Source organism: Leucopleurus acutus, assembly GCF_964270905.1.
Source record: "Leucopleurus acutus genome assembly, chromosome: 3".
Lineage (NCBI taxonomy): Eukaryota > Metazoa > Chordata > Mammalia > Artiodactyla > Delphinidae > Leucopleurus > Leucopleurus acutus.
The window spans coordinates 20,945,888-20,973,442 of NC_139145.1; the positions used below are offsets into that span (position 1 = coordinate 20,945,888).

At 38.2% G+C, this 27,555-nt stretch overlaps 1 long non-coding RNA gene across 1 annotated transcript in view; it reads left to right on the top strand.

Annotated features, from left to right (window-relative positions):
- Positions 1-1,016: 1,016 nt before the first annotated feature.
- Positions 1,017-27,555, top strand: part of LOC309960009 — an 84,793-nt gene continuing 58,254 nt past the window's right edge. The window contains exons 1-2 of the long non-coding RNA XR_014326109.1: positions 1,017-1,813; positions 3,762-3,852. This is a non-coding gene — a long non-coding RNA (uncharacterized lncRNA). The remainder of the gene's footprint in view (positions 1,814-3,761; positions 3,853-27,555) is intronic.

Here is a 27,555-nt window from a genome sequence, read left to right on the forward strand (position 1 = left end):
ACCTCCAAATGAAAGATGCTTGTTTTCCATTATTCAACACATGGCCCTGTACAGAGGCAATAAATATATAGTAGAATTTTCATTCAAATAAGTGAGAAGAGAGGTTTCTTCTTGTCCTGATTCAGTGCCCATCATTATGGATTATGATGGCTCTTCCCAAACTTTACTGCATTCACTCCACTCTTTCTACAAAACTCCAGTAATGGAATCCATCATTCAGATATATGTGCAAAGCGAAAGGACTGTATTAATACAGTTGCTGAAAGTCAAGTTGATAGAGCACAGGAAATACATCCTAATAAATGCAACATTAATGTTTGTGTGGGCCTTGGAGTGAGGGGTAGAAGAATTTTCAGTTTAATGGAATATTTTGCCTCTTGCTATGAAAGTGCGGCTTAATAGTCTTGTAATTGGTCATTTACAGAATCCTCCATCTCTGGGTTTCATGCTTTCTTTACTCTGCAGCTGTTGATTCCTTCTCTTGTTCTGGATGGAAGAGAGCCACTTCAAAGGGCTCAGCCTGCCTTTTTGTGTTATTGTTGAGATGAAGATATTTCCATTTATTAAAGCATACTATTTAAACATTTTTATCATGTTTCAAACTTGACTGTGTCCTGAAGGTATGAGCACAGGCAGACATAATGGGGGATGTTTTCCAGGAGAGGACATACCCTTATCAAAGGAATTATCAGAATTTTCATGTATGGATTGAGAATCAAATTCTGGAGTTAGACCTGAATTTAAATTCATACTCACAACTTATTACCAGTCTCATCTTGATCAAACGGTTACCACACTTCTCATCAGTTTCCTTATCTTTGAAAGCAGAATAAGAGAAGTATTCCTGGTGGAGTTACACATAAAGCTCATCTGATAGGATATTCATAAGGATTTTGCACAAAATATACATGGAAATATTTTAGCACCGAGTTTAGCATGCGATTTGTCTTCAATACATTTAAGAGCTATTATTTTATTATTATTATGCTATCATTAAATATCACTATTACTTAAATGTCATTATTGCTAACATTGCTGTAAAACTACCGCAATAACCCATGATGAATTCCCCTCTTCTGTTTCCTTTGTTTAAATGGAAAATATATATATAAATCTAGACAGAGAACACTTTAGTGATCCTATTCAGTGGAGTGAGAATTTCCATGGCACTGATTAAAACAAATCCTGAATTGCATGGACTTAAGATAGCAGAGAGGGGCTTCCCTGGTGGCGCAGTGGTTGAGAGTCCGCCTGCCGATGCAGGGGACACGGGTTCGTGCCCCGGTCCGGGAAGATCCCACATGCCGCAGAGCGGCTGGGCCCGTGAGCCATGGCTGCTGAGCCTGCGCCTCCGGAGCCTGTGCTCCGCAACGGGAGAGGCTGCAACAGGGAGAGGCCCGCGTACCGAGAAGAAAAAAAGAAAAAAAAAAAAGCAGAGAGGCTAAGAGATTTGAAGTTAGACATCCCCAAGTGTGAATTCTACTGTGACCCTCTTCTAGCTCTAAAACCTTGAGGAAGTTACTTAAACTTTCTGAGCTTACTACTAGTTTCCTCATCTGTATCTTTTTCAGGACTATTTATCAAGCATCTTCCTGTTCTCTATGCTTGGACGTATCAATGAATAAATTAGACAAGAGCCTTTGCCTGCGTGCTCCTTCTTGCATGCTTTCTCCCTCCTTACACTCTCGTGTGGAAACGGATGTTATAAATAAATTCTATGCTTTGTCACAGGTTGATGGGCGCTACGGGATAAGGAAAAGGATGTGAAGCTCACTGAAGAGGCTTGGGTTGGGAGTGCTGGAGGAGTGTACAGGTAGGTTCTGTTTTTAAATAGGGTAGTCAGGGTGGATTTTATAAGTTGACATTTGAGCAAAGACTTGAAGTGAGGGAGTTGTCAGAATGTATGATGGGGTGACCACTCCCTGGGACCGGTCCCAAAACTCTAAGGCAGAAATATGCCGGGCAGCTTGGAGGAATATCAAGGAGGCCACCCTGGCTGACTTAGTCAGTGGGGAGGAAGAGACAGCAGGAGGGCTGGAGGTCGGATATGTGATGGGATGGATTGGGTAAGTCCTGGGAGGCCATCACATGCATTGTGTCTTTTACTCTAAGTGTAGGCAGCCAGGGGCAGGATTTTAGCCGAGGTGTGGCATGAACTGTCTCTTTTTTGAAAAGCATAACTGTATCTGTGGTCTTGAGGATGTGGGGAGAGAGTGGAGTCAGGGAGAATCTCGGGAGGTGACTACAGGATCCTCGAGGTCTATGTTGTTGGCCTGCACCAGGCTGCTAGTGGCTGGTAATTCTCAGAAGTGGCACATTGGGAAGGTTGTGACAGCATTTCGTGGTAGATTGAATGCAAGAATGGAAAGGAAGAGGGGGTCAAGGGTGAATTCGAGATTTAGGGCCTGGGGAACTGGAAAGGTGTGGTTACTGTCACCTAAGATGGAAAAAGTTTGGGGTAGAGCATGTTTGGGGGATTAAAGACCAGTTTTGGAGATATAAGATTTGAGATGTTTTCGTGACGTCCAAGTAGAGATGCTGAGTACACAGTTGGATACACAAGTCTGCAGTTCTGAAGAAAGGTCTAAACTAGAGATACACTTTAATACAATGGAGATATTAAGAATAATTACATGGAAGCGCTATTTTAAAGATAAAATGAAGTAATGCAATTAGCACTCTGTCTTCTCAAAACATTTAATAACTGTTAGCTAAAATAATTACCTGAAATGAAAAAATACCTATAGTTTGTTTTGTTGTTTGCAGTAAAAGTGAATAAAATGTCACAATTATTTTAATAGTATTTGTGACACAGTAGTTTTAGTTAAGACACCATGACTACAAACATTTACAATAAACCTTTCAGTCTCCGGCTTTTCACTCTGATAGGGTACTTGGAACCATATTTTGTAAGGTTTAAGTTAGTTGTCATAGGGTACCTCTTTAATTAGACGTAATTCTGAACTGTCTAGTTCCATGCAGTTTTATATACATATATGTATAATTATTATTTTATGATTTATCAAACTCAGTTGAAAATTTGCATCACTGATATACATTAGAATTTAAGCATTTACCCAGGTACTCAAGGAAAAAAATGTACTTGTCTTGTAATTTCCATAGGGGTACTTACTTTCACATTTTCCCTTCACTTTGCAATTGCAAACATGGCAGGGGAAATATCTTACTGGTCTTTGAGTTCCCCTTAGCTATCTGCAAGTCCTTAAACAGCCTTTGTGGCTTAACCAAAATTCTCTTCCATCTTCATTCCGCTAACAGATATTGGTCTAAGCATGTACTTATACTAAAAACTGCATGACCACGTTGTCTCTACACATCTATAATTTTATGTTAACACTATCATTATGTAAGCTATACTTTAATTGTAATTATAACAGATTTTATGTCAACACACATCCATTTCTAGTGTTCATCTGGTGTTCAAGGGGAGAGCAGCATGTCGTAAATTTTATCAAAATATAACATCTGAAGAATAGAACAGAGGGTAATTGTGTAATTCTGTATTCACTCTAATTAAGTTCAGTGGAGTTGGCATAATAGAATTAAGATGAAAGAAAAAGACATCGAGGTACCATGGCTCCCTCTCCTAACACACCCTTTTCGTATCCGAGAGCAGAGACTCAGCACCTTTCTGTACAGAAATGGAGACAGGAAGAGGCCAGAGGATGAATGACAGGCACGAATGAGGTGGAACTTTGAAGAGCAACATGGAAATAAAATACTTCTTTTGTATTTGGTAGGTGGGGAAAATGTACCAGTGTGTATGCCTACTGGGACCACGTTTTCCAGAACAGTTAAGCCCAGTGTCCACTGTGCTGTCCCACCTTCCTCGTAAGTAGGAACATCCTGTTACTTGAATCTTTGCTTCCTGTTTCTTGATAGCTGGTTGAGAAGATTATCACAGGAACTGCATCTTGTTAGCAAACACACTGTTTTGAAATGATTGACACTCACTGAAGAGTGGCAACTCCAAGCTTGCTCTCTCTTGATCTTGGACTATTTAAGTCTGGAGTGCAGGAGTGGGTTACGGGGAAAGACCATTGGAATTCTTATGTCTTCAGCATAATGGTTATAGCATAATGGTTAGGAGTGTAGGTGCTGGTTCAAATCTCTGCTTTCCACTTGCTAACCATATGAGCTTGGGCAATTTACCTGATTACCTGAACCTCAATACTCTTGCCTATAAAATGATGTTAATAATATTTCATCCTCATAGACTTGTTTTCAATGTTAAAATGAAGTCACTTACACCAAGCACTTAATATAATGCCTAGAGCATAGTAAAGTCTATTATTATTACTATTACTACTACTACTACTATTATTACTATTACTGTCACGATGCCAGGTGCTATTTTTCCTATGCCTTATTCCATTATCTTCGGCCCTGTCCCCCCATTTCTGTCTTGTTTCTGTACAAGGGTAGGTTTGTCACAGAGCGTTTTCTTTCCCTAGTGTCTGACTCTTAGTCATCAAGGTGACTGGTCCACAACCCGGCATTCATTGCTGCTCGTTGAAGCAACCCATTTTGAGAAGGGGAGTTGGATATTGATGCCAAGTTGGGTCAAGGAGAGAGAATTTTCTCTCTTCTGCACTCAGAGAGCTAAGTGAAATATTCAGGCCTCAGAAGGAGAATCAGGCAAAGGGCAACATGCTTAATTTCATACCTTAGTGATTAAGAACAAGTCAGACAGGCTGGATTTGAACTCATTTCCGTCATGTACTGACAACGGGATCTTAGGTGCTTTTGTAACCCGTCTGAGGCTCAGTCAACATCTGAAAGAGACGAATAACATTATCAGGACCTAGCATATAGCCTCGTTGTAATAAGTGAGTAAATCCTTTTAAAACGTTCAGCACGTTGTTTGGCATATAAACACTTAATAAAATTTAGCTTCTTTGACTACTACCGCTGCTAATATTATTAAGTAGCTGAGCAGATCCGAGGCCCATTTTTTTCTTAGATTGCACATAATCATTTGGACAACCAGCTCACATTGATCAACCATTGCTTATATATAAACCCCCATGAACCCAAAGGTGCTTTAACTCTCTCCCAGTCAGAGCCTGTTCTGGGGGCAGAAGCAACACCGGCACTACCCCCGTCATCTTTGCCTTTATTGTCACTACACTCGCCTGCCGTACTGAGCACTTTCTGTTTGCCAGGCACCAAATTTAGCCCTGCGTATGCACTGTATCATGTAGTTCTCACACTCAGGTGGGAGACATTATCATCATCCCCAATTTTCAGATAAAGACGCCGAGGTGTTGGAAAGGTAAGAAACTTGACCCACAGCAAGAGATGGAGCCGGAGTATTCAAACTCTTCTCTCTGACCTCAAGAACCCTTAAATATTAGCATACTAGTACATCCTGGTAAGAAAATCTGCTTCCAGCCACTCTGGTGAGAGTAGAAATGATTCTCAGTCCCCACATTCCTCTATTGCCCATGCCACCCTAGCCTCAGGACTAGGTGGGAAAGGAAGTGATCTCTTCAAAGAGCAGCCAAAGGGAACCTACTCCCTTCTGCCTTGTCGTAATCAACTAACCAATATTTTATTTCCTTCTTAAGAGTCCCCACATGTTCCTTTTGGTACTTAGCTTGGCCTTTTAGAATTCTGACATTCTGTACATGACTCATCCACTGTATTTCATGTTACTTTATTGAGGTCAAGTATAGGGTCTTACTCATCCTGAAGTCCAGTTATCCCCTGTCACATCTAACTCTGTTCTTTTCTTCTTGTAGGACATCTGCAGGTATTTACTTGAATTTTGTTGAATTGTTCTCATCAACAGTACATTAAAAGTTATACAGAAAGTGCTTTCTTATAAGGAAAACCATCTAAATAGATTTCTAGCTCTTTACTTTTTATAGCACTATTGTAGAGATTATAGATCTCCAGGTAATATTTTTTAGATTGAGTTCTTCATATCATCTTATTTTTACATATAATGATAAATCTGAATTTTCTCTATCAAAGCTCTGAGACTTCACTGGCTTATAACTTAGCTTGTTGATATGTGTTGTTGACTTTTCCATTTACAATGATGTTTGATCCTGGTAAGGATGGGGCTGGGTGGGAAGGTACATCTTAGGGCCATCAATTGGTTTTGTAGAGAACTAACATAAAGATCTAAAGTCTCATCATATTTCTGCAGAACTCATGAATCATTTTATTATAATTCCATTCATTCAGGGAGTATAAAACCATTTTCAAATTGTTATTCCTAATTTGTTCATCTTCTCTTCCTTAGTCTTAGTGAGAAGAGAGCAGGCTGAATGGAAGACAGTCATTATGACCACTGGGGCCACTAGGGTAGGCATCAGTCCCAGAGTTTTGTTTTCATCTCTCCGCTATTAATATTGGCTAATGTCTTGAGTGCTTACTTGGTGTAAATTACTTAGCCGACCATGGCAAATGGGTTGTGTCATTTTATCCCCTGATAGTCATACAATTAATGTATGTATTATTACGATATCCCATAATGCATACATGGAACAGAGCCTCAGAAGTAGTTATTTGCTCACCAAAATATGGTAGATGTGGAATTTGGACTGAGGTCTGATAGACTCCTAAATCACTCCTAGTGATTTTTACCACTGAATTAAAGTTGTATACCTCTGGAGAGTAGACAGTTTCTAAAATTTCCTCAGCTCTAATGTTTTATAATTAAATTTTTGTCTGATGGCAAGCTTAACAGTTAAGATGGGTAGGAAGGAATGCCAGCCTGTTGAATGGAATTTCCCTGAAATGAGCCAGTTCACTCATTCATTCACTCAGCATGTATTGAATGTTTGCTCTGTGCAAAGGCATTTTAGGCATCACAGTGGAGTGAGCGCCCCTTCCATAGACTCTCCTGCAGCACTCAGAGAAGTCTTGGACTGGTTTGCCTGTTATGGAATGGGGCTTGGTGATAGAAGCCTGGTTTGTCCTCCACTGATAAAACTAAGACATACTCACATGAGTTTAGAGGCATCTTGAAGCCGTGGGATAGTAACACACATGAATCTTACCATTTTTGCCTGGGATTAATGATATAAAGGCTTTGGATTTGGGTATGGAAAATGGGTGCAATTATGGGTGTGTTGGTTCTACATATATATGGACATCACGTGTCATCAGCCTGCAGCTACCTGCCATTCCTCACTACTCCTTCTTTTCACAAACCAAACAAGTACCTTCTTATCTCTCCTGTGGATAAGCTCTTGACAGTGGCACTAGAGCCTCCCTCAATAAGTACATCATTGGCTAAACCAGTGGTTTCTCAGATATGCTCATTGAACAACCCTTAAGGTGGGTTGACATTCCACTGCCTAGAATAGAATATGGTGTTCTTTAGAAATCGGGGGGAAAAAATAGGCCACCAGATGTACTTTCTTTAATTTAAATTGTTTATATATATATATATATATATATATGAACAATTGTTATATATGTGTATGTATACTTGTTCATATATATGAATGATTTAAAATTGAAGAGATAGATATATACACACACACATGTATATTTAAATTTTGGCTTCTGTTAGCAAGTAGTAAATTAAATTATTAGCAGATCCATACTGCAGGGAAATAACCAATCAGATTTCATTCAATAGCTTGCTTTTTTGTAGATTTATGGTTGTGATTTTATATCTGCAGGTATGTTTGCTGAAGAAAATATTTCTACCACTTTACACAAAATTAAATTCATTTAATACCAATGCGGCATGTCTCAAATGTCTTAATACAGTTTTAATCTTTAATCGCATCAGAAGTATGAAATTAGAAACATACCCCAAAATCATTTGAAGATATAATTACTTTCATTTCCCTTTTACTTTTGAGACTTTTGAAAAATAAGTATTTAGTTGTACTTATCTGTTTCTGTCTCTCTAAGGATAGCAAACACTGAAACACAATTCTTTTTAAACGTCAGTATTAAAAATATATTGTCCAAGATGATCAAAACTAAGGAAGTGGCAAAGAAATTCAAAAATTTAAACTTTCAAAGGATGCTTTTTTTGTGAATGTGTAGTACTTGTTCTTCTGAAGGAATTAATCTTTTTAAAAATTTAATTAACTTATTTTTTATTGAAGTATACTTGGTTTACAGCGTTGTGTTAATTACTGCTGTACAGCAAAGTGACTCTGTTATACATATGTGTATACATTCTTTTTCATATTCTTTTCCATTATGGTTTATCACAGGATATTGAATATAGTTCCCTGTGCTATATAGTAGGACCTTGTTGTTTAGCCAATCTATATATACCAGTTTGCATCTGCTAATCCCAAACTCCCAGTTTATCCCTTTCCCACCTGCTTCCCCCTTGGCAGCCACCAGTCTATTCTCTATGTCTCTGATTCTGTTTCTGTTTCATAGATAGGTTCATTTGTGTCATATTTTAGATCCCACATATAAGAGGTATCATGGTATCTGTCTTTCTCTTTCTGACATACTTTGCTTAGTATGATAATCTCTAGTTACATCCATGTTGCTGCTGCAAATGGCATTATTTCATTCTTTTTTTTATGGCTGAGTAGTATTTCATTGTATATATGTACCATCTACATATATATGTACCATATATGTATCGTCTTTATCCATTCATCTGTTGATGGACATTTAGGTTGTTTCCATGTCTTGGCTATTGTGAATATTGCTGCTGTGAAGATCAGGGTGAATGTGTCTTTTTGAATTATAGTTTGGTCTGGATATACGCCCAGGAGTGGGATTGCTGGATCATATGGTAGGTCTATTTTTAGTTTTCTGAGGAACCTCCATACTGTTTTCCACAGTGGCGGCACCAACTTACATTCCCACCAACAGTGTTGTAGGAGGGTTCCCTTTTCTCCACACCCTCTCCAGCATATGTTATTTGTAGACATTTTTTTTTTTTTTTTTTTTTGCGGCATGCGGGCCTCTCACTGTTGCGGCCTCTCCCGTTGCGGAGCACAGGCTCCGGCCGCGCAGGCTCCGGCCGCGCAGGCTCAGCGGCCATGGCTCATGGGCCCAGCCGCTCTGCGGCATGTGGGATCTTCCGAGACCGGGGCACGAACCCGTGTCCCCTGCATCGGCAGGCGGACTCTCAACCACTGCTCCACCAGGGAAGCCCTGTAGACTTTTTAATGATGGCCATTCTGACTGGTGTGAGGTGGTACCTCATGGTAGTTTTGATTTGCATTTCTTTAATAATTGGCAGTGTTGAGCCTCTTTTCATGTGCCTATTGGCCATCTGTATTTCTTCTTTGGAGAAATGTCTCTTTAAGTCTTCTGCCTATTTTTTTGATTGGGTTGTTTGCTTTTATTGTCATCAAGTTGTATGAGCTGTTTGTATATTTTGGAAATTAAGCCCTTGCTGGTCGCATCATTTGCAAATATCTTCTCCCATTCTGTAGGTTGTCTTTTCATTTTGTTTATGGTTTCCTTTGCTGTGCAAAAGCTTGTAAGTTTGATTCGGTCCCCTTTGTTTATTTTCATTTTTATTTCTATTGTCTTGGGAGACTGACCTAAGAAAACATTGGTATGATTTGTGTCAGAGAATATTTTGCCTGTGTTCTCTTCTAGAAGTTTTATGGTGTCATGTCTTATGTTTAAGTCTTTAAGACATTTTGAGTTTATTTTCATGTATGGTGAAAGGATGTGTTCTAACTTCACTGGTTTATATAAGGCTGTCCAACTTTACCAACACTACTTGCGGAAGAGACTGTCTCTTTCCCATTATATATTCTTGCCTCCTTTGTCAAAGATTAATTGTCAAAGATTAACTGAGGTGTGTGGGTTTATTTCTGGGCTCTGTATTCTGTTCCATTGATCCATATGTCTGTTTTTGTGCCAATACCACGCTGTTTTGATTACTGTGACTTTGGAGTACTGTCTGAGTCTGGGGTGGCTATGCTGCCAACGTTGTTCTTTTTCTTCAGGATTGCTTTGGCAATTCTGGGTCTTTTATGGTTCTGTATGAATTTTAGGATTATTTATTCTAATTGCGTGAAAAATGTCATGGATAATTTGATAGGGATCACTTTAAATCTGTAGATTGCTTTGGGTAGTATGAGCATTTTAACAATATTAATTCCTCCAACCCAAGAACATGAGATGTCTTTCCATTTCTTTGAATCATCTTCACTTTCCTTTATTAATGTCTTACAGTTCTCAGCGTTTAAGTCTTTTGCCTTCTTGGTGAGGTTTATTCCTAAGTATTTTATTTTTGGGGTTGTGATTTTAAAAGGCATTGTTTTTTTACATTCCCTTTCTGATATTTCATTGTTGGTATAAAGAAATGCAACCAATTTCTGTATGTTAATCTTGTATTCTGCTACCTTGCTGAATTCGTTTATCAGTTGTAATAGTTTTCATGTAGAGTCTTTAGGGTTTTCTATATATAATATCATATCATCTGCATCTAATGACAATTTTACCTCTTCCTGAAGGAATTAATCTTGAAGTTCTACTAAGACTTTTGGGATATCTGTTTTAATGAGCCACTACTTCCTGCCTGAGATTGCACTATGCACCAGAGATTCTAGAATTAGCATAATAAAACTAATAATGCAAACAACAGCAACAAATCTTCACAAACCTTCCTTGCAAGGAAGTAAAGTCCACTGGAAACACAGACAAGTGAAACACACATTCAAAATGGCAGTGATTCTCAAACATTTATGTGCTGAAAAATCATGACAAGCATGATAACCAGGGCAATTACTAGACCCCTTCTCCAGCTGGTCAGGTGTAAGGTCCTGTAACTCTATTTTTGGTGACTGCCTCCAGGAGAGTCTGAGACAGATGTTCTCAGTTGTCGTCAACCTTTAGTGTGCATCAGATTTGCCTGAGAATATTGTTAAAACACAGATTGCTGGGCTCCAGTGCCAGAGTTCTAACCAGTTCCCAGGTGTGGCTGATATTGCTGGCCCAGGGACCACATTTTGAGAACCACCTTTCAAAACTCTGCAGTATGCGGTTGTGTGTGTTGTGAATGCAGTATGCGGTGGTGTGTGTTATGAATGAGACGGGCCCAGAGAACCAAAGGAGGGCAAAGGGACTCTGCCCTAAATTAGGCAAAGGTAACAATAGCAGCTAGAATTGATTGACCCAAGAAAAAATTATAAGAACTTTACCTGCATTTGCTCATTTAATCCTTTCAGTAAGGTACATAGGTGCTACTTAGTGTTCCTCTTTTACAGGGGTGTCCAGAGAAGGTAACTACTTTGCCCACGTCCTAAACTGGTAAGTAACAGATTAAGAATTCAAGTCTAGGAAGTCTGATTCCAGAGCCCACACCTCTACCCTTTCTGCATGTAGAGAGGAGTAAAGGGTTGTCAGTGAAGCCTTCCTGGGGGCCCTGGCCTCTGAGTGTAGATAGAAGGATGAGTGGACATAAAGATCATTATTTGTGTGTGGTGGGGGTAGGGGAGGAAGTATGAGGGCTTCCAGAAGAGCCCGCCCTCCCCATACATCTGCTATAAGCAAGTCTGATGATCAGGAGTCCGGAACATGAGTATGACTATGGGATACTGAGAAGGGTTCTAGAACCCTGAGGTTAGAGTTCTGGATCAGTTAGTAGGTAACAGAAAGTGAATGAGTGATTTACCTTACTTTCCACGGGTAGCAGGAAGTTTGGAGATAGTCCCTCTAGCGTTAGTCCAGCTGCTGAAGGGCATCACCAGGGGACTGGGTTGCTTCGCTCTTCCAGCTTCCACATCTCTAGCACGTCCACATAGCTTCAAAGTGACCCCAGAATCTCCAATAGTGTTCCAACAATTTGGGCAGGAAGAAAGAAAAGGAAAAAAAAAAAAGAAATTAAGTAAGAAAAAAAAGGCAGTGTCTAACTCAGCAAATTTTTTACCACAGATGGTCAGCAGACTTGCACTTAGATCTCATCAGCTCGGATTTTAAACTGGCCACCTTAGCCTTAAGGATAATGGGGTCTCCTAAACCAGGGCTCTGATAGTAAGGAATAAGGAGAGAGTGGTACTGATTAGCAGTGCCTGCTGTCCCAAACAAATATTATCCCCAAACTATTTTTTTTATCCTATATTTTACTTTAAAGAATGGAGGGGAAACATTATGTATCTGTAAATAGCCTTTTAGAAAGAGTACAATTATATAGTTATACAACCCCCTGGAGGGCTCCTTTCTTCTAAAATCTCTTTAAAAACTGTTCAAGGTTAAGGACATTTTTATCTTAATTTAGTCACTTGCAGTCGATCATCTTGGAATGACATCCTCTCTCTGCAGATGTTCTGTCAGGCTTTAGAAGATTCTAGAAGTGGACAGAGAAGTGTTATGGTACATGTATTTGCAATATGCACGTCTTTGAAATGAAATCCATTTAGGGACCAAAAGGCATTCCATGTCTTTGCTATACATTTTCACATATTTGCCTTTCCAGAATTCCTTTGAGCAAATCTGTTAGATGTAACCCATCCGTTTCTCCCATCTGAATTCTTTATTACTAAACATTCTTCAGTATGCTCTCACTCCCCTCTGTCAAAGGCGTTTCTCTGGGTCCTCACCCTTCTCATCTCATATGTGAATGCGTATCTTAAACTGAAGCAACAGTCTGCTATGACTTCTCCATAACTTGAAGAACCCGTCTTTGTGGGAAGAAAAGTAGACTTACTAACTTAAAAGGTAAAATGCGCGCAATGTTTCTGAGAATTAAAAACTAAGGTAAAAACATAAGCAAGGGAAAAAACTTACAGTGGATCCTTTTCAAAGACTTTATTTTACCGAGAAGGCAACTGAGGTTTAAAGAAATAATGCGTTAGTTAAACACTGAATAATATACCTTAAACCTCAGTGGAGCAACACACGGACAGTTCATTTCTCACTCACTCAGGAGTGTAGTATGGACTTTGGTGGTCTGAGGGTCAGTTTTCTGCTCAGTTATTCAGGTACCCACCACCTTCATCAAGTGGCTCTACGTTTGTCCTAAAAAGGAAAGGAGAGAGGAACCTGCAGGCTACAATTATCAACTCGTTATCCTTCAGACATAAACTCTTCAGGTCACCTCTGGTCACATTCTTTGGGATAGAACCATACCCAGATGCAAGCGGAGATGGAGAATGTTGTTCCTATCTTGGTCCTAGTGATGCCTCTACAGTTTGGAGGAGCTAATTAAAGTGTAGTCAACAGCTCGTTGTTTCTGCCACAATGAGTGATTAGCCTAAGGCTGTGGATTAATTATGTGTGTGTGTCACATATACATATAATACACACAAACATATATATGTGTGTGTATATATACATTCTTTAGCATGAGTTGTCACATGGGGCTTCTGCTGTATCAAAAGAGTACAAACTGCCTCTTGTTGCTTTTTCTTAATTGAAGTTGACTACTACTATCTATTTCCCTTCATTTTGCTACCTCCCCCCCGCCTTTCAGTATTATATGAAAATTCTGAAAGAAATAATTTCAAAGTTTCCAGTGCTTTTAAAGGTAATAGAATACTCAGACCTTAACAATTTTCCTGTGTGAAACTTTTGCCAGACTAAAATAGTTAACTTATGAAAAGTAAATTTAGATTGATACAAAAGAGAAAATAAGCTGATTTTTTTTTTTTTACACAAATACCCTGAGCCAGGGTGGAAAATAAATGGAAAACTGGAGGAATTTAGATCCTTTTGTTGTAAATTTAAATATTTTTAATTGTAAAAATAATACAGGCTCATTGTAGAAATTCCAAAATTGAAAGGATTTAAAGAAAAAAAGAAAAATAACTCAAAATCCCATTTCTGATAAATCATCTCTGTAACATTTTTGAGGGTATCTTTGGAAACTTCTTTGTGACGGGGTGCATATAAATACAATGCAAGTATAAAATACCTTTAATTATTATATCAAACTACAAAACAGTTCTATAACATTTTTATTTAGTAATATAAGTATGATTACTCATCACCTAATAAAAATCTGCAGCAGCATTTTTAATGGTTGAACAGCATTCTGTTATTTATTTAACCAGTCCCTACTGTTGAACATTTAGATTATTCCTGTTTTGCTTTGCTAAACAATGAGACAAGCATCCTTGTTCATATGTCTTTGAGCATTTGTTTATTTCCTTAGAATGGACTTCTAGAACTTGAATGGCTGGTTGTCAGTTCTGGTACATACTGACATATTGTCTTCCAGAAAGGTTACCATGCTTTTTATTTCTACCAAGAATTTAACATCCAGTGTGGTTTCTTACACACACTCATCAGTACCAGTATTATCAATATCAATACCAGTATTATCAAGTTTTTTAAAACTTTGTCATTCTAGTCAGTAAAATATGACACCTGAATTATTTTATTTGTATTTCTTTGATTAATAATAGCAAGGTTGAACATATTTTCATATCTTTATTGGCTGTTAATACTTTTTAGTGACTTTATGACATCCATTTTTCATCGATGTATAACAACCTTTTATATATCAATGTGTTTATTTTGTTGTTTGTTGTAAATGCAATTTTTTTCTCTTCATTTATTAATTTTTATTTTGTGTGTGTTGAACTTCTTTAATACTGTCAAGTCTATTCAAAAACCCTTTAATGAACACAACAAATGTGGAAAATCAGTCATTCTCCTGCATTTTGTAATCAATGTATTTCCTTTTGGGCAGTATGGAAACGTAAGTTCTTATTTCATCTTATGGTTGGAAAGAATCTATTCCCTCGGAAAGCGATTATAGTCTCCATGATGCAGTAATGGGAGATTTTATAGGGTAGGCAGGGTCTACAGAAGAAAAAACCCTAAATCACACTCCATTGGTGGTTGCCTTATTTATAAAAATGGCATCTGAGGTTGTGTGACTGCCATCAGGTAAGCAAAATTACTTTTTAGTATGAAGTACTCCTATCAGCAAGAACAGCCTAGGATAGGCTAGCAGTAAGAAGTGAGGGGTTATGGGATTGGGGCATAGCCTCTGTTTCCTCCAATGCAGCTGGAAATTTAAACTCTGGGGCTCCTGCTTGATCCAATCAGCCCAGCTAGTATGTGTTGCCAGATAGGGTGAATAGACTCAGAAGTACAAGAGCTCATCCTTGGTCCCCTCTGGAAATGAGCAGAGAATACTGTGTCAAGCAGAGGTGATCAGTCCATGGTCTGGAGACTTGGATCTCCCCACATAGTCCTTAAAGTCAGGGTGAGACAAAATGCCAATACAAATTATACTGATGACAGTATCAATGAGGTGACATTGAGTCCTTTGACCCAACGTGTGTCTGCAGTGTGCCATCCATTAGTAAATGGGCAAAGCCATTTGACAGATCTATCTGATACAGTGAATGAATCTGACACTGACATTTTGAAAAACTGAAACTGTATCCATTTGTCAAGAACAGTGGCCATTTGTTCTGCTTTATTCCCCCTGGTAGAACTAGGTAACATTGCAGGCAGTAAGACGTTCCGGCATTTCACCCTGGAGTAGCCCCAAAACTGAAGAAGCTGTCTTATCAGTAGTTAGCTCCTTGTCACCAAGAATATTAAAGTAGATTTGTATGATTAGCAAATTAAAGAGACTATAGTGCCTACCACTACTGTATTCACTAAGGCACCCAAGTTATTCTAAAGGAATCCTAATAATACATTAGGACCGTTTTGAATATTTTTATTTGATTAACCATAATCTTCTAGTTATAACATCCATCACCATTTTGACCACTGAAACTTGGCCTTCTTTTCTTACAGCCTAGCCCTGTGGTCTTGGGCTAATCACTAACCTGCTTAGATACAATTTTCTTCTCTGTGAAATAGAAACAATATTATATGCTATGAAGGACTGCAGGAAGATGAGCTGTAATGTTTATCAAGTGCCTGGTAAGTAGCCTGGCCCATAATAAATACTTGGCTAATTGTAGATGTTAGTTTCATTTTTAGTTTTATTTCCAAACATTGCTCTTTACTTTTGGAACTCTAAAATTTGTTTTGAGAGTGGAGGACTTGTTGTTTGGATTCCTTCAACACTCTCTGTATATTCTGTACTTCTATCCCTAGATCATTTATATTAATGGAATAAATGATCTTTGGTCTGGTGATTCCAAGGTGACGAGGAGCTAAGTGGAGGTTCAGTATACACCTGGAAGTATGGATTTTCATGCCCAGTGCAAATGTGGGAAAGGCATTATTCCCACATTATAAAGGGGGTAAAGACCTCCAACTTGAGGAGACTCTGGGTTGAGAGATGAGAGATTTACAGGTACTGTGTTTATCGTACAGGGTACCACAGGGGCTTTTATGTTCTGTAGCAAGAATTTGTACCTTATACCCTTGTAGTTAGAAGTAAAGCATACCACATAACTAATATCTAGTAAGCATTAGAGTGAGAATAAATACCATTTATTTAATGTTTCCTTTGTGTTAAGCATTTTACAGTTACAACATATGGATGGATACTATATTGTAATGGTTAAGAGTGTAGTTTTTTGAGCTGGATAATCCTGGATTGGAGTCTCTTGTTTATTACCTCTTTTTTTTTTTTTTCTGTTTTATTGAGGTATAATTGACAAAATTGTAAGATAGTCAAAGAGTATATCATGAGGATTTAATATACATATGCGTTGTAAAAGGATCCTTCCCATCACGTTAATTAATACATCTAACAGCTCATGACACCTTTTTCCTTTTTTTCTTTTTTTGGTGAGAACACTTAAGTTCTATTCTCTCAGAAAATGTTAGTTATACAATACAGTATTATTGACTGTAGTAACTGTGTTATACAGTAGATCCTCAGACCTTATTCATCCTGCAGCTGAAAGTTTGTACCCTTTTACCAGTCTTCCCCTCTTTTCCCCACCCACACCCCAGCCCCTGGCAACCAGTTTTCTACTCTGTTTCTATGAGTGTGGCTTTTTTTCTTTTTAGATTCCATATATAAATGATATCATTCGTATTTATCCTGTCTGGCTTATTTCATCAGCATAATGCACTCCTGTTTCATCTATATTGTCACAAATGAAAGGATCTCCTTCATTTTTTTAAGGATGAATAATATTCCATTACCTCTTAAATGAGTGACTTTTGGTACATTGTTTACACTTTCTAAGCCTCAGGGTTTCTTTTCTTCTGTAAAAAAAAATATATATATATACTAACAAGTTATTTTCTGATATGTGGAATGTTTGTTGAATCAACAAATAATTAGCTGAGATCATAAATGTGACACTTAGCACTGTATTAACATTTATTAATACTCTCCCTGTTAATTTCTACAATAAATTGTATAATAAGTAACAATAATAATAGTACTAGTAGTAGTTTTAGAAAATGCATAGGATGTGCCAGGCATCATATACTGTACTACCCTCCTTCATGTGTACCACAAGTTACATGTGGATATCATCTTCCACGTTGTTTCATTTAAAGAAAATTGAAGCTCAGCAAGATTGAGTAGCTTGCTCCAGATGTGAACTCAGGTCTGAATCACTCCACATATAGGTTCTTAATGACTCCATGTCTTTAATTCCACATCTGCATTTGTTTGTTGTTGTTGTTTTTAACTTTCCAAGCATCTGATCTGAAATTCCTTTCTCTGGGGAATTTTCCACTTTGTGGGTCTTGGTGAGAAACAGAGCCTTCCTCTCGTTATACAAGCTGAACATGTCAGATACACTGTTTACTCACATGCTCAGTCTCCCTTACAGATGGAAAACAGTCGGGTGACCTCGGGTTGGCCAACTGCACCCCTCTCTTGGATTTTGAATTACAAATAAATGATGTAAAGAAGCAAGGCCAGCAGTGCTGGGTCAACCTCCTGTTTCCTGTTCCTGCTTGGTAGCAAGGCCAGCTAGGACTTACAACATCACTTTGGCCTGATCCTATAATTGCAATAGCATAGGCTTGGCTTTCGGTTGTTTAGTCTGCTTCTAGTTACTGAGACCTAACCATAAACTTCCAAAAGTTTCCTTTTCTGCTCAAATTAGCCATATTCGGTTCCTGATGATTACAAATAAGACCTTTCCTGATATACAATGGTGACCTACTTATCCAGGCAGATGTAACATCGTCCTGGCAGGAACAGAGGGCAGGCAAGTTCCTTGAACAGCTGAACAAGAAGAAAAAGACCTAAGAAGGAAGAATTGAAGCCAGTTCTGCTTGTGTTATAATTCTACCAGCACCTGCCTCTGTTTCACAGAGCACATGCTAAGGACCGTGTCCCTTCCCCTGTAACAGACGAGCAAAGTAGACCCAGGCCTTCCAACCCAGAGACCAGCTGAGCTGTACCGTGGACAATCTAGGATGTGAAAGACTTCACTCAGTGTCTTTGTCACTTGACACATTGTTCCTCTCTTTGGGAAGTAGCTTCTTTGTGTGAAAAAAATATGCTAAGCCAACACTTAAGTGGACAGAGGTGAAAGATGCCAAAATTAGCTACAGAAAAAAAGGCGTAAAGACTTGTATTTTCTGTTATTTGAAGGTGTTAAGACCCCACATAGAATATGAGTCCTTTAAAGGAAAGTTGTGAATGGCCCAGGGAATGTTGAATTTCCATGTGGCAATATGTTCTTGATCGGTCATGATGATGATGATGGTAGCATCAGTAGCATTTATCAATGTTTCCTGGGTAAGAGGCACTTTATCCTAATGACCTTTTATCCCCATGACGACCCTGTGAAGTAGGGAATACTGTTTCAGCATCTTCAGGGTTTTTCTTTTTTTTTTTTATCAGGAATTTACCCTAGATCACAGTTGGGTGGTAGAACGATCAGAACTGGACACTAGCCTTTCCTGAATTCCCAGAGTGTGATCTTAGCAGTTGTATTGCCTGATGCAGAGCCATGTAAATGTTGCCAAAGCAATGAAACGTGTACCTATTTCTAACAGATTCTAACTCAGAAGCTCTGGGGTTAAGTGCAGAGCAGTTGAGTGTGATTGTCTTTACAGACAGTAGATAACTTAAGAGAAGTTGTTTAAAAGTATATTTGCATATTGCACTACACTGTCATATCTGTGATTGGTTAGCTATTGAGTAACTAACACAAATCCCAATCCCATCTCTAATCTCATTCATCTCTTGTATGATATTTGACCTAATTGAGGCAGGTTTTTTTTTTGTTCTTTCCCACAAACACACATCGAACATCCAAAACATGCTTACCATTTGTGAGCATATTCTCTTAGTTATTTAGGAGTTGAGTAAGAGTGAGAGAGAAGGGCTTCCCTGGTGGCGCAGTGGTTGACTGTCTGCCGGCCGATGCAGGGGACGCGGGTTCGTGCCCCGGTCCGGGAAGATCCCACATGCCGCGGAGCAGCTGGGCCCGTGAGCCATGGCCGTTGAGCCTGCGCGTCCGGAGCCTGTGCTCCACAACGGGAGAGGCCACAACAGTGAGAGGCCCACGTACCGCAAAAAAAAAAAAAAAAGACAAGAGAAAAAGACACATAAATATGAAATACGGTCATCATTTTTTTAATATCCTTTATGTTGTTAATCCCTCTTAGCATTTACTGCCATTCACTCATTTGTATTATTTGGGGTATAGCAGTTTATTCACACAGCATTTTTACATATGGCTTATCATTTGTATTCTATTTTAATAACACTAATAATTATAGACTATTGACAAACTCATCAGACCCTACATGTTCATTTCAAAATCTTGAAAATAAGGTGGAAAATGAGGTGTAAAGTGGAAAATCTATGTGTATGTTTTCATTGGTGGAATGAGGAGCTACCTGAATATCACTCCTTTAGCTTTTCCTTCAAATGGTGCACTTTTTCCTCCATGCATAGGAGTCACTTCCATTAGGTAAACAGTAGTCTTGAGGGCAAACCTCAGAAGTAGAAACAGGAGAACTTTTCAGTTATGGTAAAATCAAACATATTTTTCTTCAGTAGTGAAAAAAAAAATTCTTCATGAGAAATTCAACCAGCATGAGTTCCATGGTGAAAAACTTTCCCCTTATAGATGCAACTTCCCCCAGAATTCTGAGAAATGTCGGTAGTAGAGAGGGGTGTTGCATACACCTGTTTCATTTCCCTCTGACTTTTCCTTCTCCTTTCTCTATTGACATTAAAATCTATAGTGAAAGCACATAGTAAGCAGTCTAGGACAATTGATATGACATTTGATCTAAATCTCCAAAGTCTATTTTAGATGGGGATGCTATGAGAGTCACAGGAGGGGAAAAAATCTAGAATTATTCTTATGGGATCAAATGTACTAAAATAACAAAAGCAAATCTTATTTCTAGCTAATAAAATAGCATTCCTTATATGATGTCATATTATGGCAGAAAAGAAATATATGCGTCTATTTTCTTCTATATTAAAACTGCTAAGGAGTGGGGACCAATGAACTAAATCAATTGTTTTGGGTTCAAGTTGTAGTTTTTAGTAGCCATCCTTCTTAGCAAGTTTTCAGAAGCAAATGTAGTTTGTTTACTATCACCACTAAATGTGCAATTGTGTAGATTTGTGGAAAAAAGTATTATCAAATATATATACTTTAAGATGATTTGTGTAAATTTATCTATTCATATTATTATTCTCCCCAAGTAAATCAAAATCTACTGTATACTGTGTTTTTCTTCTATAGCTTAAAAGGGGAATGTATGTTGAAACTTATTGAAATATTTATTAGGTGTCTACTAAGTGCCAGGCACTCTACTAGGCAGTAGAGATGTTGTATTAGAGGTGGAAAATGTCCTTGACCTCCAGAACTGATACTCTTGTAAGAGAAATACTGGGTCAAACTAAGTCAACAGTTTCTTTGCTACAGAGCTTTTCACGAGTCTTGTGAATTATGAGTCTCTGATAAGGAGATGTAGTGGACAACAGATCCCAAATTTATTTGAAATCTTTTCCTTCATGGACTGTCTCATAGGATTTATGATCCACTGAACACACCTTGAGAGACACTAGTATTCTGCAGTGGTTAGTTAATTGTTTTCTATTAAACAACTATATACTGAATCCATGATATTATTCTGGATGTTTTGGAGGATACAATGATGTACATGGCCACTGTGATGATAAGGGGGTCCAGTTTAGTTAAGAGAAACCACAGGAGTTATAACTTAATGTAACAAGGAAATACATACACATATACATATTTTTTATGTAAATTACTATTTATATAGTATACAATGTCTTCTGAAGAAGATAGAGTGTCTGTAACTTGGGATCTCACAGGAGGTTTCACAGAGAAGGTAGACCCTGAGCTGGGCAGAATTTCAGTAAGTTAATTTGGTTCTGACCATACGATAAAATCAGGTATTTGCACTGGTCAATCTGACCTTGATGGAACAGCATTCCATTTGCAGGGAACAGTGTGATCAAACATGCAGTGGTGGAGATGGCCAGATTGTAATATTCCAGTACCTGGAAAGTGTTGAAACATCTGCTTTCTTCATGGTCTAGAAAAGTGAATCTCAAGTGAAATGCATGTATAATGGAGGCCAGTGCTCTTTGCTTTGTGCACTGCTTTGATTCTACAGCATGCAACAATGTAGTGATCTGTTTCAGATTGTCATTATTCGTGAGGGTTCTTAGTAACAGGAGTGGAAAAGGAAGACCTCTCTTCCTGTGTTTCTGCCCTATGCTCTTAAGCCAGAAAAGGTACCAACATCACTGACCTGACCTTGTCTCGGGTATCTATCAGGATCTACTAGAATCATTCTAGTGAAAGGTAACTAGACGTCCAAAGGACTCAAAAGATACACTATAACCTTTGTATACTTTATATACCTGGTGAAACAAAAATGTCACCGGAGTGGTCCCCTTCCCTAGAAATACCAGTATGTTTTTCCAGTGCATGGCAGAACTTTGCAGGTAAAACTGGGATAAAGGTGAAGAACGGTCTTAAAATTCTAGTCCTTGAACAGCACCTAACACACAACAGGTTTTCAATAATCTTAGCAACAGTATTCACAAATAATGACCATCAGCGTAACTGCTCTTTTGTGCCAAAATACATTACCATATTACTTTTTTTCCTTCAGCTTTACAACTTGGGTTCTATTATTGTTTCCATTTTACAGATTAGGAAAGTGAGGCTCAGAGATGCTAAGTCACTTGGGCAAGGTCACAGAGCTTGTAGGAGATAAACCTGCACCCTTACTGTTGGATCCTACAAACCAGACCATAATTTAAGTCCTTCAAAATATACCTCAGAACATTTGAGTAAATTAATGAATAAATCCTCCTAGTCAGACTGACCAGATCATTATATTAGGTTCAGCTATAAGTGGAGGAAAGTCATAATCATAGCTGGACAGTTAATACAGTAATTTACTTGCTTTGAATTTTCTAAATGATATTTAGCTGGTAGTTTCATGATGATAACCATCGAATAAAAACAGGTATATTTTGATGTTTGGAATAAGATCTGATATTGAGTAAAATACATATTGATTCCTAGACCTATATGATGTGAGTAACAGATGACATTGAGATGCCATCTAGAAGTACTCCTGTGCAGTTCATCATGTCAACCCAGCTAATAATTTTAGAATCTTCAGAGTGAATAATATATGCAGCCATAAAGCATATTTCTAATCAATGCAAATAATATTTTTCCTATGCTAAACCCAGAGTGAAGTTATAACACGCATCATAAGATTAATGGGCCATGTTGTCTTCATCACTTTGCTAAATTACTTAGTCTGGAAACCATTCAGAAGGTTGCGAATTGGAGCTGAGCAGTAGTAGTGAGACTGTGCCTCTGATGAAACTATTTCCACCCTGACCCCTACTGCTCCCTTCTTGGGAAAGAAGGCAACATTTCTCCTAGAAAAAGTCACAGGTTCATAAGCTGGCTTGTATAATACGTTTGGAGGAATAGTGTGTCTTTTAAGCAGAGCCTATCTCGGTATATAAAATAATTTTTACCTACCATTTAATGAAATTAACACTCACTTTGAGGCTAGGTCTTTTGCCATTTGACTCCTGGATCACGTCTATGGATATATGTTTTTCTTGAGACAAAGTGTGAACCCAATATAGTATCCATCATTCAGTCTATCTAGCTGAGGTACATCATCTGAAGCACAAGCTCCCTGAGGCCAGGCACTTTATCTGCTCTATCAGTGTAGCCCTGATGCCTAGTGTCTAGCTTTTGGAGATTCTTAATAAACATTTGTACTGAATACGGTATGTATATGGTGAGCAAAAGTTGGCTTCCCATTTTACAGTCAAGGGTATCCCACTCATGTTCTGTGAACACTGGATAGCAGAATCTTACTATGTTATTTTTCTGTTCCCTTTGCAAGTTTCCTGAAAGGGCATTCCTGTCCTTAGAATGTCCATCTCCTCCCATCTTCCTGGAGAATAACTCTTCTTTCTTAAATACTTAGCCCCATTATTGACTCTTTAAGATTGAATGTATTACCTCCTTAGAAACAGGAAAATGCAGTGCTTTTTTTTTTTTTCGACAATTTATCACCAGAAAATTATTCTAACACCTGAAATTCTGGACCTAAAATGCCTGGACTAGTGGTTCTCAAAGTCTGGTACCCAGACCAGCACATCAGCTGCACATAGGAATTTTTAGAAGTGAAAGTCTTGAGCCCTGCTCCAGACCTACAGACTCGGACACTCTGGGGGTGGGGCCCACTGCCTGTTTCAGCAAGCTCTCTTGGTGATGCTGATGCATACTCAAGTTTGAGAGCCACTGCTTAGACCTAGAACTTAAGGTAGGCTTTGGACAGATCTGAGTCCTAAACACTACTGAGACACTGGGGTGACCATGAGCAAGTTACTTCTGGGAACCTCTTAGCATCTGTGTGCCTTGCTTAGCTAATAGTGATTTTAATTAATTAGAAGAATGCACACGGTGTACTCAAGAGAGTAACCAAAGCATACTTCATGTTCCATAAATTCTAGCTGTTTACCATTATCATCAATCAGAGCTTACTGACACATCCTGAAGACATTCTTCTAATAAGTGTAATAATGTGGTTTGTAAAATTAACAGCTTAGAAGAGCATATTACGAAGTTCATCAGACAGGGTCTCAGCAGGAAATCAGGGGTACATCAATAAGGATAAATTGAGCCCAATGTAGAGAATCAAGAGATAGTGTAGTGCCCTGGGTTCAGTAGAAGTGTGGCTACCTTTATAGGAGATGAAAGAGAAAGGAAGCCTTGCTGGAGAGAGAGTCCTCCCCAAAGATGCTGTGATGCCCCACAGAGAAGCACTATACGTTAGTTGGGGGATGCAATTTGGCAAGAATTAATACCCTAACTTCACTCCCCTCCTTCATTCCCTACAATCTTCTATTGGTACTCTTCATTGGTGAGCCAAACAGAAGCCAGAGCAAGGACACTTACTAAGATAGGCCATGCAAGCCATCCATATAGAGTTGGGTGGAGAAAGGATGTGGAAGGGCAAATAGGACATATTTCCCGCAGGTGGTGAGCGAGCTGTAAAATCACTCGCCCTTCTAACATCATTGCCATTGCAGGAGCACGGAGGAGCAAGTGGTTAGTTCTGACTTGGCAGATCCAGGAGACTGCAGGACAGAACTGGTATATGAGTTGGGCTTTAAAGGTAGATTTGAATTTTAATGGAGAGTATGGAGTAAGAAATGGTGAAGAACCAAGGGAAAGGGAGATTCATTGCAAATGGAGAAAAGAAAAGTGGCATAAAGACAAGAAAAGTCAAGACGTATGGAAGAGATAGCAAATACTCTGCGTGTGACTGGAGCAGAGAATGGGCAGACGAAGGCTGGAAGTTAAGATGAAGTCATCCTTGAATAACATTAAAGTTTCCTCCTTTAACCTCAATTTCCACCTTCTACTCCCTTCATTAACATTGGAAAATTAAAAGTGAATTTGACTGGGTTGGTGACAATGGCAGTATGAAGCAAAGAGAGGAGAATAAGAGTAAAAAATTTAGTAGTACCTTGGTGAAGCTGGGTAAATGATGGGTGGTGGTGTCACGTCAAAGCATGGGCAAGTGATTGTGACAAATATAGGCTTATTTCTTGACTATATGACTTCAGTTAAGGTACTTAAGCCCTCTAGGCTGCAGTCTCCCAACCTGTAAAATGGGGATAAAACCTCGCTTCCTCCAAGGTTTCTGTGAGGATCTAATGAGCAATGGAAGTAAGAGTTGAGTCCAGTAATCAGTTTTTAATACATATAAACTAATGTGAGGATAAGGGTAAGAATACTTGCTATGATTTATTGAATACTTATTATGTGTCCAATATTGTGCTAGTCTATTTACATATCTTTTCTCACTTAGCTTTCTTTTCTCTTATCTGCCTTTCTATAGGCAAGAGATAACTGATGGCTCAGTTATGAGGAAACGCAGTTGTGAGGAAAATGTCAGAGGGAAAATGTACCAGAAAGTTAATTCCTAATGGATCTGTCAGCCTTAAACAGAGCATGTCTGTGCTAAACTGTGTAAAATATCTGTGCTAAAACTACTCAATTGGACAAGTTTTGATAAAGTATTAACTTAATGAATAGGCATAAACAGCTTGGAGCTTTTTGGAGGGTATGTGGTAATATTAGTATTGGTGTGATGACTTTTGAAAGTTCTATGGCGTATAGAAGTCAAAAAGAAGACCCGGAAAGGGGCAAAACTGTCTCTGAAAGTTATTGGGGAAGTCTGGCTAGTAAGACTCCAAAAGGGAGAATCAGTAAGAGGCCAGGTTATTCATAGGCCTTCTAAGAATGTGTCCATGAGAAATATTTACAATGATTGGATGCCGGAATAAAGGAGAACACTGGCTCCATAAATGGTAACTTATTTTACACAAACAGGCTAATGATAAAAAATAATGAAAATCTGATGGATTTTTGAGAGGTTCATTGACCAAACTGAGACAAAAGTGCATAACAGCTAGATGCTCATAGTTTTAATCAGTTCCCTTTGGAGTCAAGCAAAGATAGCACCTGAAATGGTAAGGGACGTTTATGCAAGGTCACAAAGATTTTTGGTGGTGCATTTGGGATATAAACCCATTTCCATAAGAATTCCTTCAGAGGTCAAATGTTTGCTTGTCAAAAGTAGCATGAACTTACTTCCAGGAAAAGTTCTTAAGAAAAAATAATTTGAGTAATGAAGAACACTGATGTAACAGTTAATTTAAGAACCCAGAAATAGAGGTAAAGAGTAAAGCAATTATGGGTTAAGAGTCTGCATAAATTCCCCTGGAAGGGGGATATGGTCAGAGATGGCAGTTTGAAAACAGTGAGTCACCAAAAGTAAAAGTTTAAATTACAAGCTGCTTTGGGGGTCTTCAAGAGAGATTTTATAGATTGAACAACAACAGCAGCAAGGACAAGGTATAACGCTGTCATGTAGACTGCAGCCTGAAAAGAAAGCATTGCAGAAAAGCCACATCATCCTGAATTTATATTTCCGTGCATTTGAACAGATTGGAGAGCAGTAAAGTTGCTTTAAGAGCGAGTGATTTAAGTCAGCCAGCTTGTGAATAATACGAGATATTTTTGCATTTACATTAACTTATGTCCGTAAATAACGAACTTTAACAATGAACAAAATCCGTAATCCTGATAATGCTAAGAAAACTGGAAAGATACCTTTACCTTGAAAAGGCAGGATAAAGAAGACAGCATAGAAATTTAGGGAGATTGCAGTTTTGGAAAAATCATATTAACATTTATTAGCTGCTACAGCTTTGAAATGTGATGATTTAAAGAAAGAAGTAGACTGTTGATTTCTAAAAGGTAATGTGTTGGCTGAAAGAGAAGAGAATCTTGTTGAGACCTAAAGTGTTCTTTTAAGGATATATTTCAATGTCATTTCAAAAAATAAACGCATTTCCCATAACAAAACAGTGAGGTTAATGTAATACAGGTGAAAGCTTTTTGGCCCGAAGGAGTTCCATCCTTTGGAACAAAGTTTTATTGTTGAACACACCATGACCCAGGCCTGTGAGTGCCAGCACAGTGACTGTTTTTACAAGATCTGGTACAATATGCACAGTAGTTCTGGCCTTAGCACTAGGCAAAGATCATTCTTTTTGTATCTTCCTGATTGCTTCCTCTACAAAAATGGGATAATCCCTCCTCTTCTAAACTGGAAAGTAGTTTCTTCCCTCAATAAAACTAGTTTCTTCTCCAGGTTGAGCTTTTCCAACTCTTAGAGGTCTAAAATGAATGATATGAAACATACTATATTTGCATCTATTTTTATTTAAGAGTTATCTAAGGAGATTTATCTAATTAAATAGGAATTTCCTAAGAGATGCCAAAATAAACAATCAACAAGTTTTCTTTAAAGATCATATATATTATATAACAAGATCCACCTAAGAGTTAAAATATAAGTAGGTATACAATTTAACTATTTGAAGATAATTTTTCTTCTTACCACTGAAGCAGTAAGCAGGTAGTAGTACAATTTGGGGAAAACAATATTTCTGGCTTTTGTTTGTTTTATTTTAATTTGTGATATTCATGAGATCTTTTGTGAAGCCTTTGGGTATATAGTAAAATTCATGGGTTTTTAACTTTGTATTGACTCGTATTTTTGTAGGTTTTAAATTTTCTTCTGGCTTTAATTTATACTATCTCCTTTTACTTCTTCATTTAGAAATAATGTATTTCTCTCAGGATTACAATCTCAGTGCAGTCCTCTACTTTTCTA